Raw genomic sequence first — 18,140 nt, 5'->3', positions numbered from 1 at the left:
GGTAAATGCGTTCTGATGGATGGTATGACATTTTCCCTCTGTTGATTGCAATGACCAGGAAAAAGTCTATGGCTGATCATCAGTTTCAGAAGTATTGGTCACCATATTGAATTTTGAAAAACCTGATACAGATACTTAATGGAAATTTCAGTTATTAGTATGATATAGTTGAACTCCATTCTCCTGATAAGTCTATTTCTTCCTGATTCTTCATCCTATCCATCCATTTGTTGTCTGTACATCCATTTATCGACACATTTATTTGTCCAATCTTATTTAACATTTAAAATTCCTTTAATTCAAAAACTTTTTATTAATATAAAGAACAGATTTTAGGTATTTCATAGATAAAATTCTAATAAGATAATTATATATTCCTCCCATCCTATCTCCTTCCCTTAATGTCCCTTTTTACTAAAAGTTTTTTGTAGCTATTGTTGGTTAACTTGGCCTTGTAAGTTCTTTCTGAGTCATAGAATTGTTTGTGTATACACAGGCTATCTATTTTTGTGTGTTGATTTTATATTCTGCAACTTTACCAAGCTGTTTTGTGAGATTCAATAATCTTAAGTAAGTGGAGTCTTTTGTTTTTCCTGTATATAGGACCATGGAATCTGCAAACAGGGATAATTTGATTTCCTACTTTTCAGTTTGTATTGGTTTTGTTTTCTTTCGTAATGGCTCTGGCTAAAACTTCCAGAATTTTAATGAAAAGTGATGGTGAAAGTGTCTTTGCCTGGCTCTGGATCTTATTGGATGTGCTTTTTACTTTTCCCCATTCGCTGTAATGCCCACTGTGGATTTGTCATGTATTGTTTTGATTGTATTGTGGAATGTTTCTTTTTCTAAAAGATTTATTTTTATTTGAAAGGAAAGATCTATTATTTTTATTGGAAAGTCGGATTTACTGAGAGAAGAGAAAGAGAAATATCTTCCATCCACTGGTTCATTCTCAAATTGGCTGCAATGGCTGGCCCAGGGATCCGGGAACCATGACCCAGCAGCTATGCCTGACGTCCTACTGCCCTGAGCACAAGGCTTGGCTGTACTGCTCCCTGGCCAGCCTCTTCCTGGATGTCTGGGACAGCCAGTGCAGGCTCACGTCCAGGGGCCTCTGTGCACATGCGAGACCCAGGTGGAGCTCCTGGCTTTGGCTTGCCCATGCACACGGCTGCATGCATCTGGGCCGTCCTGCTCCTTTCCCAGGCCACAAGCAGGGAGCTGGATGGGAAGTGGAGTGGTCGGGACAGAAACCAGTCCCTGCGTGAGTGCCCATGTTGAGGAGGCAGCTCTGTCTGTCTCAGTGTGAGCTTCGAACCCTTAGCCTCTGAAACCACTCAGAGTGATTGCTGAAAGACAAAGCCACACCCTATCACATGTCTGTCACACAGAGTTCTCTCAGTGGGTGCAGGTCTTCCACAGATATAGGGAGCGGAAAATCCACTTTCATCCCTTCAGGCCGTCCCATCTGTAAGTGTTATGGCATTCCTGTGCCAGGTGCCTAACCGATAAAAGTTGGTTGGTACTGTGACAGGTTGAGTGTGACCATCTTAATAGAGTGAGGAGGGAAAATACTTCATGGACCTAAGTAGGTACCCTGCCACTTTTTTTTTTAATTAATTACATTGCATTATGTGACACTGTTTCATAGGCTCTGGGATTTCCCCCAACCCCTCCCTGTACCCTTCCCCCATGGTGGATTCCTCCACCTTGGTGCAGTATTACAGTTCAAATTCAGTCAAGATTTTTTCATTGCAAGCATAGAGTCCAGCATCTTATTGTCCAGATCAATTCAATGGTTTCTTGGGGAGACCATCTCTGGTCTAAAAGCAGAGCTGGCAGAATATCATCCCGACCAATTAAAAGCCACAACATAACATCAACAACAATTTACAACATTATAGAATTAATTGACATGATATTGAGTAACAAATATGGTATAAAATGCAAGTTCTTAACCACATGCTGTGACTACTTCATTGACATTTCAATTTTAGTTTATACACAATCGACTGCTGTACACCTTAAAATGGCTAAAGGGTACTAATCAGCTGTCTCGTGTCTATTTTCATTTTAGTATTTAGCAGTTTATAGTGTTGAAGCATAATTTTGCTGAACCTGGAAGATTTTAGGATAGTCTAAACTGGCTTATAATTCTTTTTTTTTTTAAGATTTATTTTTATTACAAAGTTAGATATACAGAGAGGAGGGACAGAGAGGAAGATCTTCCGTCCGATGATTCACTCCCCAAGTGAGCCGCAACGGGCCGATGCTGCACCGATCCGAAGCTGGAAACCAGGAACCTCTTCCAGGTCTCCCACGCGGGTGCAGGGTCCCAGTGCATTGGGCCATCCTCGACTGCTCTCCCAGGCCACAAGCAGGGAGCTGGATGGGAAGTGGAGCTGCTGGGATTAGAACCGGTGCCCACATGGGATCCCCGGGCGTTGAAGGCGAGGACTTTAGCCGCTAGGCCACGCCGCCGGGCCCATAAACTGGCTTATAACTCTTACAAGGCATATGTCAACAGTTGAAGTGAAGAACAGTTTTAGGAGGGGTGTGCACAGAAATCTTCAATACCTTAGTGAGGAGTAACTAATCTTTGTGTCCTGCCTAGTAAGGTATGTGTGAGTCCACGCTGTCTGGTTCTAAGCTTTCCTTGTTGTTCTCTGTCTATTCTAATTTGTGTGTGTGTGTGTGTATGTGTTTTGGGTTGAGGGGGCTCCGGAGCGGCCCTGATAGTCATTGCAAGAGAGGATGAGGATCCAAAGTTGGAACTAAGTAAGCACCAGAGAAAGCTCCTCTCCCTAGTCCTGAAGGAAGCCTACTGTTCTTCTGTTTCTGCGGACCGCTCAAGGCTCTGACCCTGCCACCTTTCAACTCTGCAGGCCGCACTCAAAGTCAGTGGAGACTGTAGATTTATCCTGCTGATAAAATCCACAGTTGTGCACAGGCTGTAGAAGCTTTTACTCATCTTACTGAGTTGGTGTTTTTTCCCTGCTGATTTCTGGGTACTTTGTTCCAAAAAAGTTGGCATGCCCTCCAGTCACCAGCTGCAGGAATAGTGGTAGGCCTACTGCTATGTGATTGAACTGTCTGCCCCCTATTCTACGGTGTCTTTCTTCTTTTTTTGTAGAGCACACACCCACAAAACAGTCTTCCATTTGCTTGTTTACTCCCAAATGGCCTGCACATCAAGGCTAGCTTGGGCCAGAACCAAGGATCAGGAATTCTGGCTTGGCCTCCCACTTGGGTAGCAGATGCTCTTGCCCATGAACTGTAGTGTCCATCTTCCTGGGTACATTAGTAGGAAGTTGAATTCAAAGTGGAGCAACTGAGATTTGAACTGATAGAACCATATAGGGCGCTGATGTCATTCTAAGTCTTGATATTACTGTTTTTGTTCTGTTACTGTAAAGGATGCATTTAGCATGCTAATTTTTGGAAGAAGGATTATGAATTAAAGAATGAAGGTTAAGACTGTGGAAACAGATTTCTTCTGAAACTTGCTGCTTATGCCCTTGATGTGTTTGGAAATACGTCAGATGAAGGACTAAAAGCCTTACTTCAGCCATTGCCTGTCCGGAATGATTTTTGCTCAGTGTAATAGACAACTTGAGTAGAATTAATACAGGAAAAAACCCATCAGTGGTGAACAAAAACTTTAAATTAAGATGATCTCCCATATTTGTTTGTTCTACATGAGAAGTTTTGTTATCTTAATATGAAGATACTTAACTATTCAGCTTTTTACTGCTATAGCTCTTTTTAACTAACCCTTATTGACTCCTTCGGGCCACTCCTTGTGCCTGTATCAACTGTTTTCTACAGCTTGAATTGCACCTAGGGAATTTGATTATCTTCTCAACGTCTTGCTTTACTTTACTTGTAAGATGGGATAATAATATTTAGGGGTGTTAGATAAATAAATAAGGAAATATATTTAAGAAACTTAAAAAGAATTTTAGTGTTTACTACTTCCTCTTTGGAATTGTTGCTAGATATTTTAAGATTTTATTTTTATTTGAAAGAGTTATAGAAAGAGAGAGAAAAATTTTCCATCCTTTGGTTCACTTTCTGATGTCTGCAATGGCTGAAACTCAACTAATCTGAAGTCAGGATGCAGGTTTTACTTCTGGGTCTCTCACATGGGTGCAGTGGCCCAAGGACTTGAGCCATCCTCTGCTAATTTCTCAGGCTATAATCAAGGAGCGGAATCAGAAGCGCAGCAGCCAGGACATGAACTAGATGCCAGCACCACAGGTCGAGGCTTAGCCTACTATGCCTTGGTACTGGCACTGTTGCTAGATTATTTATTTTAAAATATTTATTTATTTGTGTTTATTGGAAAGGCAGATATACAGAGAGGAGGAGAGACAAAGGAAGATCTTTCATCTGATGGTTCACTCCCCAAGTGACCGCAATGGCTGAAGCTAAGCCAATCTGAAGCCAGGAGCTTCCTCCGGGTCTCCCACATGGGTACAAGTTCCCAAGATTTTGGGCTGTCTTTGTCTGCTTTTCCAGGGCACAGGCAGGGAGCTGGATGGGAAGCGGGGCCACCAAGATTAGAATCAGTTCCCATATGGGATCCCAGAGCATTCAAGGGGAGGACTTTAGCCGCTATGCTATTGTGCCAAGCCCTGTTGCTACATTTTTATTTGCCAAATTTTCTTTAACTCACTTTAAAAAATAATCTAATTGTTTTAAAATTTGTAAGTAACAGAAAATATGTTTCTTATTTAATTTCTCAGGGATACTGTTAATATTTTTAGGTAAAAATATGTATGAAACAAACTCTGATCTCTATATTAATAAAAATTCTGAAAAGTTAGGAAGATTAATGCATATTGAAATTATGAAGTTAAAGGAGTGAAACTCATTTTGGATAATTACTGCACTGTGATGTCATTATGAAAAGCAAGCATTTATTATGTAAATATTTTAATAAATATATACATATACTACCTAAAAATCATTAACAGTATTATTGAGAAATGAAATTAACACAAAATATATTCTCCACTATGTAATCATTTTAAAACTGGTAGACAGACCTCAACCTGGTACTTCTACTGAGCAAAGCAGCTGATCTTATTTATCTGAATCAATTCCGGCTACCCTCATGGAACACCTTGCAGACCTGGGTAACTGCTAAAGTTGCACAGAGGTACCAGTGGAACAGAAAACACCCTGTGGCGAGGCCTGATCTGGAAAGGTTTCAGTGTCCTTTCAGCAGTTCAGTCTGATTAGAGACCTTAACCCACTGTCTTACTAGATAGCAGAGCCTGGCTAACTGCCCTATCCAAACTCAGAACAAATGGGGCAGTCATACCTCTCTTACATGAGTTTTTTTTCCCTTTTTTTTCTATGCAATTACATCTTGTTTAGCATTAACAGTGATAAATTGATAAAGTTTTTTTTTTTATTAAGCCACAATTTAAACTTTGCAGTATATAGTGATTGAGCATGGTCTTACAGAACTTTGCATTTTAACACTTGAAGAATAGAAACGTTTTAGGCAGGTGAGCAGGGAAATCCCCAACAACCCAGTGAGTGAGGAAGAATTTAACTCTACATCCTACCTAGTAAAGTCCAGGAGAAGCAAATAGGGAGCCTGAGCAGTAAGTACAGGCTGAGCGATTATAAGCTAGTTGGCCTTTTCCCTGGCTGTTCCAGACTTTGTATATCAGTGTCTCTGTCTATAGATGGGAATCTTGGTCAGTAAGGTACAAGCTGCATGATTATCAACTAGCTGACCTTTATTAGTCTCTGTCTATCTGAACTAATTTTGGGGCTCACAAGCAACCCTGATGGTCGGTGTAAGAGAGGGCTGGGAGCCAAGACTGGAACTAGATAAGGACCAGAGAAAGCTCCTCTCCTGAATCCAGAAGGAAATTTACAATCCTTTTATCTCTGAGTGCCACCTGGGGCTCCTGGCTGTAGTTCCGATGTCACCAGACCCTATCAGAGTTTTTTTTTTTCAAATTTGTCTTTGCTCATCTTACATTGGTCATTTATTTCTTACTGATTTGTAAGAACTTTTATTAATATGTATTTAGAGAACTTAATCTATATTATGAGATAATACACAAAACTTATTAATATACAATATAAAAGCTCTTGTCAATATTATAATACAAAGTAGTCTTACAAGTTTGCAGGTTATACAGTTTCCCAAGATTATTTTTCTGTTTCAAATTCTGATTGTTGTGTGTCTTCTGTAGCAGTCTAGTAAAAATTTTATTGGAAACTCCTGCATAGGTTAGACTAATCAGAGTGTTTTAGAAATTTTCAATTTTATTTCCCATTGAGACATTTATAAATGGAATGGCTACTCTAAAAAGTCAGATTCAATTAGTAATAATCTGCAGTGGCCTTTAACTAGAAAATACTTGACAGTTTTTTTTTTTTCTTCTTTTCCAAAAGTGACAAGTGTATTATTGCAACCTGCCATTAGGTATAAATTGTTAGTTTTTTCTTTTTGCTGGCGAGGATCAAATTACCATCTTAAGTTGCAAAAATGCAACATATGCTTCTGATCGATAGAGGGAGCTCAAAGCTTTCAAATAATAGTAGAGAAGGTTTTGTATTTAATTCGTTTATTGTAGCTCCGTCAAAGTTTTCTGTTTTCATGTCAGTTGAGTTTCATTTCTCTTTTGGAAAATGGCAACAATCCACATATAACTACTAAAAACATATATTTTAAAGTGTAAGTACTTTTGAAAGACAAGGGAGTGTGAATATTGGGGCAAAAAGGTAAGGGGGAGATAAAGACACCCAATGCTTACAATAGCAATGGCTGGGTCAGGCTGAAGCCAGGAGTCTGAAACTCGATCTGCTTTTCCTTTATGGGTGGCAGGAACTGAGGTACTTGAGCCATCATCTGCTTCTCTGAATGTACACTAGCGTGAAGTTGGACCAGAAGTGAGGTACCTGGGACCAGAGCTAAGCACTTCCATACGCAATGTGTGCACCCCAACTTGCATCCCACCCATGTTGGGTACCTCAGTGGAGTTACAGGTTCCTGCCATCTGAGGAGTGAACTAGTAGATAAAAGAGTTCTCTCTCTCTCTTTGACCCCTTTAAATCTTTAAAACCAAAAAGACTATTCTTGCTTTACTGTATCCTTTTGAACATTTGTGAAAAATCGATTGGCAGGATGAGTATGTGGATTAATTTGTATTCTCTATTCTGTTCCAGTAATGTATGTGTTGTTTTATGCCAGTACTCTGCTGTTTTAATTGTTACAGGTTTGTAGCTTGCTTTGAAATTAGGTGTTCTGATGTCTCTAGCTTGATTCCCCTCTGCTTCATGATTCTGTGGACTCTTCTGGGCCCATTTGTGGTTCCATGTGAAGTTTTGATTTTTTTCCTAATTCTATGAAGAATGTTATTAGTGTTATAATAGTTTATATTGAATCTTCAGTTTGCTTTAGGTGGCATGGGTATTTTCTCAATATTTCAGTTGATAAGCAAGGAATTTCTTTCCTTTTTGTGTCCTTGATGATATCTTTCATTAGCATTTTGTAATTTTCATTTAGAGGTCTTTCACTTCTCTAGATTAATTTATTTCTACATATTTACTTCATTTTAACTGTTGTAAATAGGATTTCTTCTTTGATTATCCTTTCAGTAAGATCATTATTGGCATACAAAAAATACTACCCTTTTCTTTATGTTGGGTTTGTATCCTGCAGTTTTATTGAATTTACCAGTTCTAACAACATTTTGGTGAAAAGTTTAGGTTTTTTTAAGATTTATTTTAATTTTATTGGAAAGTCAAATATAAACAGAGGATGAGAGGCAGAGAGGAAGGTCTTACATCTGATGATTTACTCCTAAAGTGGCCACAATGGCTGGAGCTGAACCAATATGAAGCCAGCAGCAAGAAGCCTGTTCCAGGTCTCCCACACTGGTGCAGCATTCCTAGACTTTGGGCCATCCTCTACTGCTTTTCTAGGTCACCAACAGGGAGCTGGATTGGAAGCAGGGCTGTTGGGATTAGAACCATCACTCATATGGGATCCTGGCACATGCAAGATGAGGTCTTTAGCCACTAGGTTTCCACACTGGATCCAAGAGTTTAGGTTTTCATGCACAATAACATCTTATTGGTAAACAGGGATAGTTTGACCTCCTTTCAAATTTCTGTGCTCATTGTTTCTCTTCTTTGATTGCTTTTGTTAGTAATTCCAGTAATGGACTGAATAAGTGTGGTGAAAATTCAGTATAATGTTGGCTGTATTTTTCTCATAGAAAATTTTGGATTTTTTTTCCTTTTATCTAGTTTGTTGAGAGTGCTTTTTAAATAATGACATCATGTTCAAACTTATGCAATGTTTTCCTCTGTGTATTGGAATTTAATGGTGTTTTTCTTCATTCTGCTGCTCATGTAATTTGTTATAATCATTGATTTGTGAATATTGAACTGTATTTGCCCCCTGGGGCAAATCTTACTTGATCATGGTTTTTGTAGTTTTTGAGAAAATGCTTTTTTATTTTATTTCTTTTTTTAAAAAAGATTTATTTATTTATATTGGAAAGTCAGATTTATAAAGAGAAGGAAAGACAGAGACAAAGATCTTCACCTGGTGATGTACTCTCCATGTGCTGTCAATGGTCAGAGCTGAGTCCATCCAAAGCAAGGAGCCAGGAGCTTTTTCCTGGTATCCCACATGAGTGCAGGGTCTCAAGGCTTTGGGCCATCCTCGACTGCTTTCCCAGGCCACAAGCAGGGAGCTGGAAGGGAAACAGAGCAGCCTGAATATGGACTGGGGCTCTATGGGATCCCGGCACATGCAAGACGAGGATTTAGCCATTAGGGTACCATGTTAGATTCTGTTTGCTAATATTTTATTGAGAATTTTTGTATCTATGATTATCAGTCATGTTGGTCTGTAATTTTTTGGTATGTTGTACCTTAATTTTGGTCACAGAGAAATGCTATCTTGATAAAAGAACTTTGTCCAATTGCGTACTTTTCAATATTTTGGAATAATTTGAAAGTGACTGTAATTCCTCTTTTAATGTTTTGGAAATTTAGTACCGTTAGGCTCAGGAATTTTCTTTGATGAGATACTTATTTCATTGTATTATTCCTATAGTTCTTTTTTCCTATATTTTCTTCTTTAATCTTTAACTTTTATGCACCTGTGACACTGGCATCCCCTAGGGGCTCTGGTTCAAGTTCTCATTGTTTCCCCTTTGATCCAGCTTTCTGCTGGTTTGTCCGGGAAAGCAATATATCTTGGTTCCCTGCATCATGTGACAGATCTGGAAGAAGGTCCTGGCTCTTGGCTGCTGGCTTTTGACTGGCACAGCTCCATCTGTTGCAGTTATTTGTGGAATGAACCAATGGATGGGACATAACTTTTTGCCTGTCTTTCCCTTTAAACATACCTTTCAAATAAATTCTTTTTTTTTTTTTTTTTTTTTTTATAATCCATTTTATTGTATTGTTGTTGACAATCTTTACATAGTTAACTATAGTTGAAGGAAAATCAAGAAAGAGAAAAAAAAAAGAAAAAAAAAAAAAGGTTCAGGGGGATAGGGAGGTGGGCAATGCTATTATGTCCATATTGTTTCCATCATGTATCTGAGGTAAAAGGGGATATTGAGGGAGAAGCCCCACCCGGTTTCCCGCCCACCCCAAGTCCCGAATGTGGGGCATGCTCTGAGATATGTGCTCAAATGGAGTTAATAGTTCTCCAGTTATGAGTCACTGCCAGTTTCGCTCAATGAGGTGGTCCACTGATTGATATGGTCCATCATGAAGTCTCCATTTGTCCCATATTTCGCTGCCAACATATAGCTGAGATGAATGATTGTCCTATTCTGTCTTCTGTCTTTTCTTGGTTAGAATTCTGAGTCCAGCAGTTCAAGTGGGGAGATCTCCAAAGATACTTTGAGGTATTCCCAGACCAGATTCTTGTATGTTCTAGCAAGCACAGGGCCCGGCACAGTCCATCACCCTGATCAGCTGGTGGTTGCAATTGCTGGGTTGGTTCTGTTTTCAGTCCCGAGTTGCACTGGAACCAATGGGTGTTGCAGTCCAGTCTGGTTCGGCCCTTACATCAACCAGTGGGAGCTGCAGCCTAGTCGGGGCGACCCACAATAACCCCCACCAAGCCTGCCCCCTACCCTGGTTTGCCAATTTGTGTAGCAGAAGACCAGTCTGTCCCCCATCCCATTTGGCTCTGGTACTTGTCAATGGGTATTAAAGCTTAGTTCTATCTAATCGACTCAACCATCCAGCCCTCACAGATGTTGTTGAGTGCCTCTGTCTAGCCATCCCAGCCCCCGTCCTAGTTTTCATGCCCTCCCACGGGAATAGTGACCCAAGAAGGGGGAACCCACTTTTTCCCTCCCAGGTCTCTCTGTCCCGGTTTATGCACTCTTTAGGTGGTCCTGTGATTTGACTCGACAGAATTAGTCCCCAGTGCCAGCTTCTGCCAGCTGATGCTGTGGCCCTGATCTTGTCCACATGCAGCGCACAGGTGTTGTAGCCTTGCTTAGTCGTGTCTGTCTCTATCCCAGCCAACACTCTCCAGTGGGAGCGGTTGTCCAGCGAGGGGACCAGCCCCTTAACCCCCCCGCCAGCTCTGCCCCTCCCTTCCTGGATCTCACGTGTGCTGGATGGGTGCTGCATTCATATCCAGTACAGGCAACCACGCCCTGGCGTTCCAGAATGTGTACTGGTTTTGTCGCAACCAAACCCGGCCCATTCCACACTCTGTTCTGGTGATCGGATTTGCCAGAGGATGACATGAACTGATTCAGCCTGGCCTGCTCCTGACCCATGCCGAATGCATGCCAGTGGGAAACTTTCCATGGCCTATTCTGGGCTGTTTCCAATCATGCTTCTCGCGCTTACCTGCAGGGACTGTGTCCTGCCAGAGGAGTTGCCCAGGCTCCTCCATCAGAACCCCTCGCAATGCCAGATTTTGCGCTTGCCAGGGGGTCCTTGAGCCAACCCTACTCAGTTCACCTCCTGTCCTAGCAGGAACAGTGGCTTTTCCTAGCTGGCTTTCACCCCATTCTGACTCTTGTTGTTGGATGTTTCAGCCCAGCCATGGCTCGTACATACCCACATACAGCTCACACATGTCTCAGAAGGGGATTGAGACCCAGCCTAGTCAGTCCCACATCTACCCTGGTTTCTCCATAACACCAGATGGTGCTGGGATCTGAACCGGCCTGGTGCATCCAATCCCAGCCCACACTAGTGCCTCGGGTGACTGCAACTGTTTTCTAGATAGAACACAGCCCCCATTCCAGCACATACACCCCTTGGTGGGAACCTCATCCCAGCTGTGGCATCCCAGATTGGGACCGTTCCTAGCTGTAAATCACGTACCTGCACGTGGTTGCTCCGAGGACCATTAGGTGCCAGCCTGCTACACAAGCCGGAGCTTATCTTTTACTTGATAGGTGTTCAAAGCTCAGCATTATTAAGGGATTGGAAGTTCTTCAAAGGAAGAGTTACTGGCATTGGGAATCTTTAGGATTGACTCAGATCCCAGAAACAGTGGGGTCACTCTAGAGCTATCTCAGCAGCGATTCAGATGTCCAATACCCCAGAGCTCCCCGGCCGGGCGGCCAGCAGGCTCAGCCTGGCGCCAAATGGCGCACTGGCCACCCGGGCCCAGCCCGCCATGAGCCATGGGCACATGGCGGACTGGGTTCGGGATCCGAGCTAGACGTCCTCTCCCGCAGCCCTCGGCTCGCCTCTGGCAGCCGGAGGTTAAATCCTGCAGGCCCGAGGTTGCGCCCCTCCCCAATCCCGTTCACCCACCACCCAATGAGGGTGTTGGGTGGGTCCCGGACATGCCCAGTCACGGAGGCCTCCCCCCTCGGCGTACTCACCCCAGAAGGAAGCAGGCCGCACCCAGGCATGTCCGGGCCCAGCCCGCCATGAGCCATGGGCACATGGCGGACTGGGTTCGGGATCCGAGCTAGACGTCCTCTCCCGCAGCCCTCGGCTTGCCTCTGGCAGCCGGAGGTTAAATCCTGCAGGCCCGAGGTTGCGCCCCTCCCCAATCCCGTTCACCCACCACCCAATGAGGGTGTTGGGTGGGTCCCGGACATGCCCAGTCACGGAGGCCTCCCCCCTCGGCGTACTCACCCCAGAAGGAAGCAGGCCGCACCCAGGCATGTCCGGGCCCAGCCCGCCATGAGCCATGGGCACATGGCGGACTGGGTTCGGGATCCGAGCTAGACGTCCTCTCCCGCAGCCCTCGGCTCGCCTCTGGCAGCCGGAGGTTAAATCCTGCAGGCCCGAGGTTGCGCCCCTCCCCAATCCCGTTCACCCACCACCCAATGAGGGTGTTGGGTGGGTCCTGGACATGCCCAGTCACGGAGGCCTCCCCCCTCGGCGTACTCACCCCAGAAGGAAGCAGGCCGCACCCAGGCATGTCCGGGCCCAGCCCGCCATGAGCCATGGGCACATGGCGGACTGGGTTCGGGATCCGAGCTAGACGTCCTCTCCCGCAGCCCTCGGCTCGCCTCTGGCAGCCGGAGGTTAAATCCTGCAGGCCCGAGGTTGCGCCCCTCCCCAATCCCGTTCACCCACCACCCAATGAGGGTGTTGGGTGGGTCCCGGACATGCCCAGTCACGGAGGCCTCCCCCCTCGGCGTACTCACCCCAGAAGGAAGCAGGCCGCACCCAGGCATGTCCGGGCCCAGCCCGCCATGAGCCATGGGCACATGGCGGACTGGGTTCGGGATCCGAGCTAGACGTCCTCTCCCGCAGCCCTCCCTTTCAAATAAATTCTTAAAAGGTCGATTTATTTGAAGTGGAGATTTATAGAGAGAAGGAAAGACAGAGAGAAGCTCTTGAAGTTCTCTTTGAAATGGCCATAACTGCTGATAAAAAACTTTGAATTCATGTCTGTTATTTTTAAGTATTCATCTTGCTTCTCTTACAAAACAGCTTTAACGACAGTTTGCCTTGTTGATGAAATATGTGATGTGGGCCTACTACCCAGTAAGAAATCGAGGGTCCTTTAAATTTCCAGAAACAAAAAAAAAAAAAAAAAAAAAATTTCCAGAAACCATACTTCTAAAAAAATTTCTTTAAATTTCTAGAAATCATATCTGTTTTAAAAAAATTTAAAAATTAAAAACTTTTAAAAACATTTTAAAAAGTTTGTCATTTACAAAAGTTTATGTTTTTGGCTTATCCTCATAATATTTTTCTTAGTAATTAATTTGCTTAATTCTTGGGAAATCATTCTTCTGAAATTAATAAATAGTGTTTTTTTAAAATTTTGCTGGTTTGCTTGTTGGCGAGGTTGCGGGGAAAAGGGAACCCTACTCCACTGCTGGTGGGGCTGCAGGCTGGTACAGCCTCTATGGAAATCAGTATGGAGAATATTCAAACAACTCAAATTCAACATACCGTATGATCCAGCAATAGCACTCCTAGGAATATATCCAGAACACTTGTTCTATGAGAAACCAACATGTACTCCTATGTTCATAGCAGCACAATCAGTAATTGCAAAAACATGGAAACAACCAAAATGCCCATCAAAAGAGGATTGGATAAGAAAGCTATGGTTCATCTACTCCATGGAATACTACTCAGCTATTAAAAAAAACAAAATGCAGTTCTTTGTGGCCAAATGGGCCAAACTGGAAACCATAATGCTAAGGGAAATGAGCCAATCCCAAAAGGTTAAATACCACATGTTTGCCTTAATTTAAGATGATATGATGTTATGTATAACATGTTATGTTTTGAATGTTATATGTTGTGTATAAACTAAAATTGAAGTATAGGTGAGGTGGTCACAGAAGGTGGCTGGGAACCCGCATTTACTTTTAACATATTGGTTACTCATTACTATGTCAATTAATTCCATAATGATGTAAATTTTTGCTGATGGTATGTTGGAGCTTTCAATTGACTGGGATGATACTCTGCTGGCTCTGTCTTCAGACCAGAGAGGGTATACCTAAGAAGCCGTTGAACTTGACGGGACAATAAGATGCTGGACTCTATGTTTGGTATACGCTTGCAATGGGGAAATCTCAACTGAACTTGAGCTGTGGTTATGCAATAAGGTGGAGGAATCCACCATGGTGGGAGGGTTTGGGGAGGGGTGGGGAGAACCCAAGTATCTATGTAACTGTGTCACACAATACAATGTAATTACTGAAGTTAAATAATAAATAATTAAAAAAAAAAAAAGAAGTAAAAAAAAAAAGAAAAAATAAAATTTTGCTGGTTTGGTTAAAGAAAAATGTTACAACTTAGTTTTTATCCAGAAGAAGTTTATTTTAACTAATGGTGTTGAGTGTAGTTCTAAATTCTTTCCATTGCCACTGCAGTTATCCTGATGTAATCTAATTGAAGATCTTTTAGTATCTCCAAGTTTTAAGGATATTCTACTATCTAGCATGTATCAATTTTATTGTATTATTGGTAAACTTTTTAAAAAATTCATTTATTTTTTCTTGGAACGGTAGATTTACAGAGAGAAACAGAGACAGAGAGAAAGATCTTCTGTCTACTAGTTTACTCCCCAAGTGGCCAAAATGGCTGGAGCTTCTTCTGGCTCTCCCATGTGGGTGCATGGTACTAAGGCTTTGGTCTGTCCTCCTCTATGTTTCCAGGCCACAAGCAGGTAGCTGGATGGAAAATGGAGCAGGCAGGACATGTACTGGCACTTGTATGGCACGTGCATGGTGAGAATTTAGCCACTGGGTCATAGCGCTGGGCCCAGTCTACTTTTTTATGCACTGGTTTGTAGTATTGTAGTGTCACTGAAAGTTTGTCTCTTGTAAATGGTTCTGAGTTAAAATAATGAGGACAGATTTGAGGATGAAGCAAAGAGACAATTTAATCTACCACCAGATGAGGAGGGTAACACACTGGGGCTTCAAGAACTACTGTCCTGCTTAGTGAAGGTGGTCTTGGATTTTTAAAGAGTGCAAAAGGGAAATTGTACTTCTAAGGATGTGACTTAATGAAATTCACTACTAGATAGCCAGATGATGAAGTTAGTTGAGGGTCTGGTAACAGGATCTTTTATTAATCTTAGAGATCTTCCATCTAATGGTTAGCTCCACAAATTCACATAATGGCGAGAGCTGAGGTTATTTGAATATACGAGCCAAGAGCTTCTTCTTGGTGTCCCATTTTGGTTTAGGGGGCCAAGGACCTGAGCCAACCTCCACTGCTCTCTTAGGCCATAAGTAAGGAGTTTGATTGGAATTAGAGCAGCCAGGACTCAAACCAGTGCTCATATTTGATGCTAGTATTGCAGGTGGAGGATTGGCCTGACAACCCACTGTGCTGGCCCTAAGAGCATGTCAGTTTCTATTTAAAAAAATGTAATATTTTGAAGGAGATTATATTGTGTTTGGCTTAATTGTCAATGTACCTTCAGTTGTATTGCCTTTTAAAAGTGAATAATTAATTATACTGAACTTTGATTTCTTTTCAAAAATTTTGTTTATTTGAAAGGTGAGTTGCAGAAAGAGAGAAACAGGACGGTAGGGAGATAAAGGAGATCCTTCATCAACTGGTTCATTCCTCAAATGATTGCAACAGTCAGATATGGGCCAAAGTGAAGCCAGGAGCCTAAAATTCCATCCTGGACTCCTTTGTGGCATTCACATGGGATGCCAGTGTCATAGGCTGTGACTTAACACATTGTAAAATAACATGGTTCTCAGGAACTGGGTGATGGCTCAGCTGGCTAATCCTCTACCTTGCAAGCACTGGGATCCCATATGGGTGCATCAGAGGATGGCCCAAGACCTTGGGACTCTACCCGCTTAGGAGACCGGAAGAAGCTCCTAGTCCCTGGCTCCGGATTGGCTCAGCTCTGGCAACTGTGGCCATCTGGGGAGTGAACCAGTGAATGGAAGATCTTTCTGTCTCTCTCTCTCTTTATATTTGCCTTTCAAATAAAAATGAATAAATCTTTGGCCAAGTACTGATTTTAAAACATTCTGTATTGTATTACCTTTATTCTGTAACCATAGAAGTCATAGAGTAGATTAGAGCTGAAAAAATTTTTTTCAGTGTGTATTGTGTTAGAAAATCAAGCACTATTACATAGTTTGTTTTTGTTTGTTTGTTTCAAGGGAAGTATCTCATATGGAAAGGTGGCGTAGCATGTGGAGGATTAGCTTGATAGGCTGGCATGTTGGCTCCATATTTCTGAATTTTTATTTTTTTTTTATCTATTTTATTGTATTGTTGACAATCTTTACATAGTTAATTACACTTAAAGGAAAAAGAAGAAAGAAAAAAAAAGAAAAGAAGAAGAAAAAAAAAAGGTTCAGGGGGGTAGGGAAGTGGGTAATGCTATTATGTCAATATTGTTTCCATCATGTATCTGAGGTAAAAGGGGATATTGAGGGAGAAGCCCCACCCGGTTTCCCGCCCACCCCAAGTCCCGGATGTGGGGCATGCTCTGAGATATGTGCTCAAGTGGTGTTAATAGTTCTCCAGTTATGAATCGCTGCCAGTTTCGCTCGATGAGGTCATCCACTGATTGATATGGTCCATCATGAAGTCTCCGTTTGCCCCATATTTCGCTGCCAACATATAGCTGAGATGAATGATTGTCCTGTTCTGTCTTCTGTCTTTTCTTGGTTAGAGTTCTGAGTCCAGCAGTTCGATTGGGGAGATCTCCCAAGATACTTTGAGGTATTCCCAGATTAGTTTCTTGTATATTCTAGCAAGCACAGGGCCCGGCACAGTCCATCACCCCAATCAGCTGGTGGTTGCAATTGCTGGGTTGGTTCTGTTTTCAGTCCCGAGTTGCACTGGAACCAATGGGTGTTGCAGTCCAGTCTGGTTCGACCCTTACATCAACCAGTGGGAGCTGCAGCCCAGTCGGGGCGACCCACAATAACCCCCACCAAGCCCTCCCCCTACTCTGGTTTGCCAGTATGTGTAGCAGACTAGTCCAGTCTGTCCCCCATCCCATTTGGCTCTGGTACTTGTCAATGGGTACCAAAGCCTAGTTCTATCTAACCAACTCAACCATCCAGCCCTAACATATGTGGTTGAGTGCCTCTCTATCTAGCCATCCCAGCCCCCGTCCTAGTTTTCATGCCCTCCCACGGGAGTAGCGACCCAAGAGGGGGGAACCCACCTTTCCCTCCCAGGTCTCTCTGTCCCGGTTTATGCACTCTTTAGGTGGTCCTGTGATTTGACTCGACAGAATTAGTCCCCAGTGCCAGCTTCTGCCAGCTGATGCTGCGGCCCTAATCTAGTCCACATGCAGCGCACAGGTGTTGCAGCCTTGCTTAGTCAGGTCTGTCTCTATCCCAGCCCACGCTCTCCAGTGGGAGCAGCCGTCCAGCGAGGGGACCAGCCCCTCAATCCCCCCGCCAGCTCTGCCCCTTCCTTCCTGGATCTCACGTGTGCTGGATGGGTGCCGCATTCATATCCAGTACAGGCAACCACGCCCTGGCGTTCCATAATGTGTGCTGGTTTTGTCACAACCAAACCCGGCCCATCCCACACTCCGTTCTGGTGACCGGACCCGCCAGTGGATGACATGAACTGATCCAGCATATTTCTGAATTTTTAAAATGAGCAGTGATGTTGTGCTTATTATTCTGAAGTTTTTTCTCTCAATCTTCTATTTTAAATCTTTAATTAGCACTTTAATATTATCACTTTTATAGGTAAAATTTGTAACCACAATCCAAACTTCAATTTATGTTTATCTTTTGTGACTTGGGTCAAGCTTTAAATATAGTAACAATCAAGTTTTGCTTATAATTGTTTGCACATACGTTTGATTATCAGTATGCTTGTATACTTGTCATTTTTAATTTCTTTGACTAATTTAATACTTGTGTAAAATTAGGCACTTCCTCATTTGGTTCGTCCACCCCAAAGATAAATGGGAAATTAAAAGAGCAAAGATGGGGGCCTGGTACGCTAGATTAGCGGCTAAAGTCCTCATCTCGCACACACTGGGATCACATAAGGGTCCTGTTATAATCCTGGCGGCCCCGCTTCCTATCCACTCCCTGCTAGTGACCGGTAGAAGCAGTTTAGGATGACCCAAAGCCTTGGGACTCTGCACCATTGTGGGACACCCGGAAAAGGCTCTGGATTCCTGGCTTCAGATTGGCGTAGCTACGGCTGTTGCGGCCACTTGGGGAGTA

At 42.9% G+C, this 18,140-nt stretch overlaps 1 protein-coding gene across 4 annotated transcripts in view; it reads left to right on the top strand.

The window, feature by feature from the left end:
* Positions 1-18,140, top strand: part of SENP7 (SUMO specific peptidase 7) — a 188,668-nt gene that overhangs the window by 107,741 nt on the left and 62,787 nt on the right. The gene's annotated exons all lie outside the window — the stretch shown is intronic.

The sequence above is a fragment of the Ochotona princeps genome, chromosome 3 (assembly GCF_030435755.1).
Source record: "Ochotona princeps isolate mOchPri1 chromosome 3, mOchPri1.hap1, whole genome shotgun sequence".
Lineage (NCBI taxonomy): Eukaryota > Metazoa > Chordata > Mammalia > Lagomorpha > Ochotonidae > Ochotona > Ochotona princeps.
Note: the sequence above shows the minus strand (reverse complement) of the source record. Positions and strands in the feature narration are given on the sequence as shown.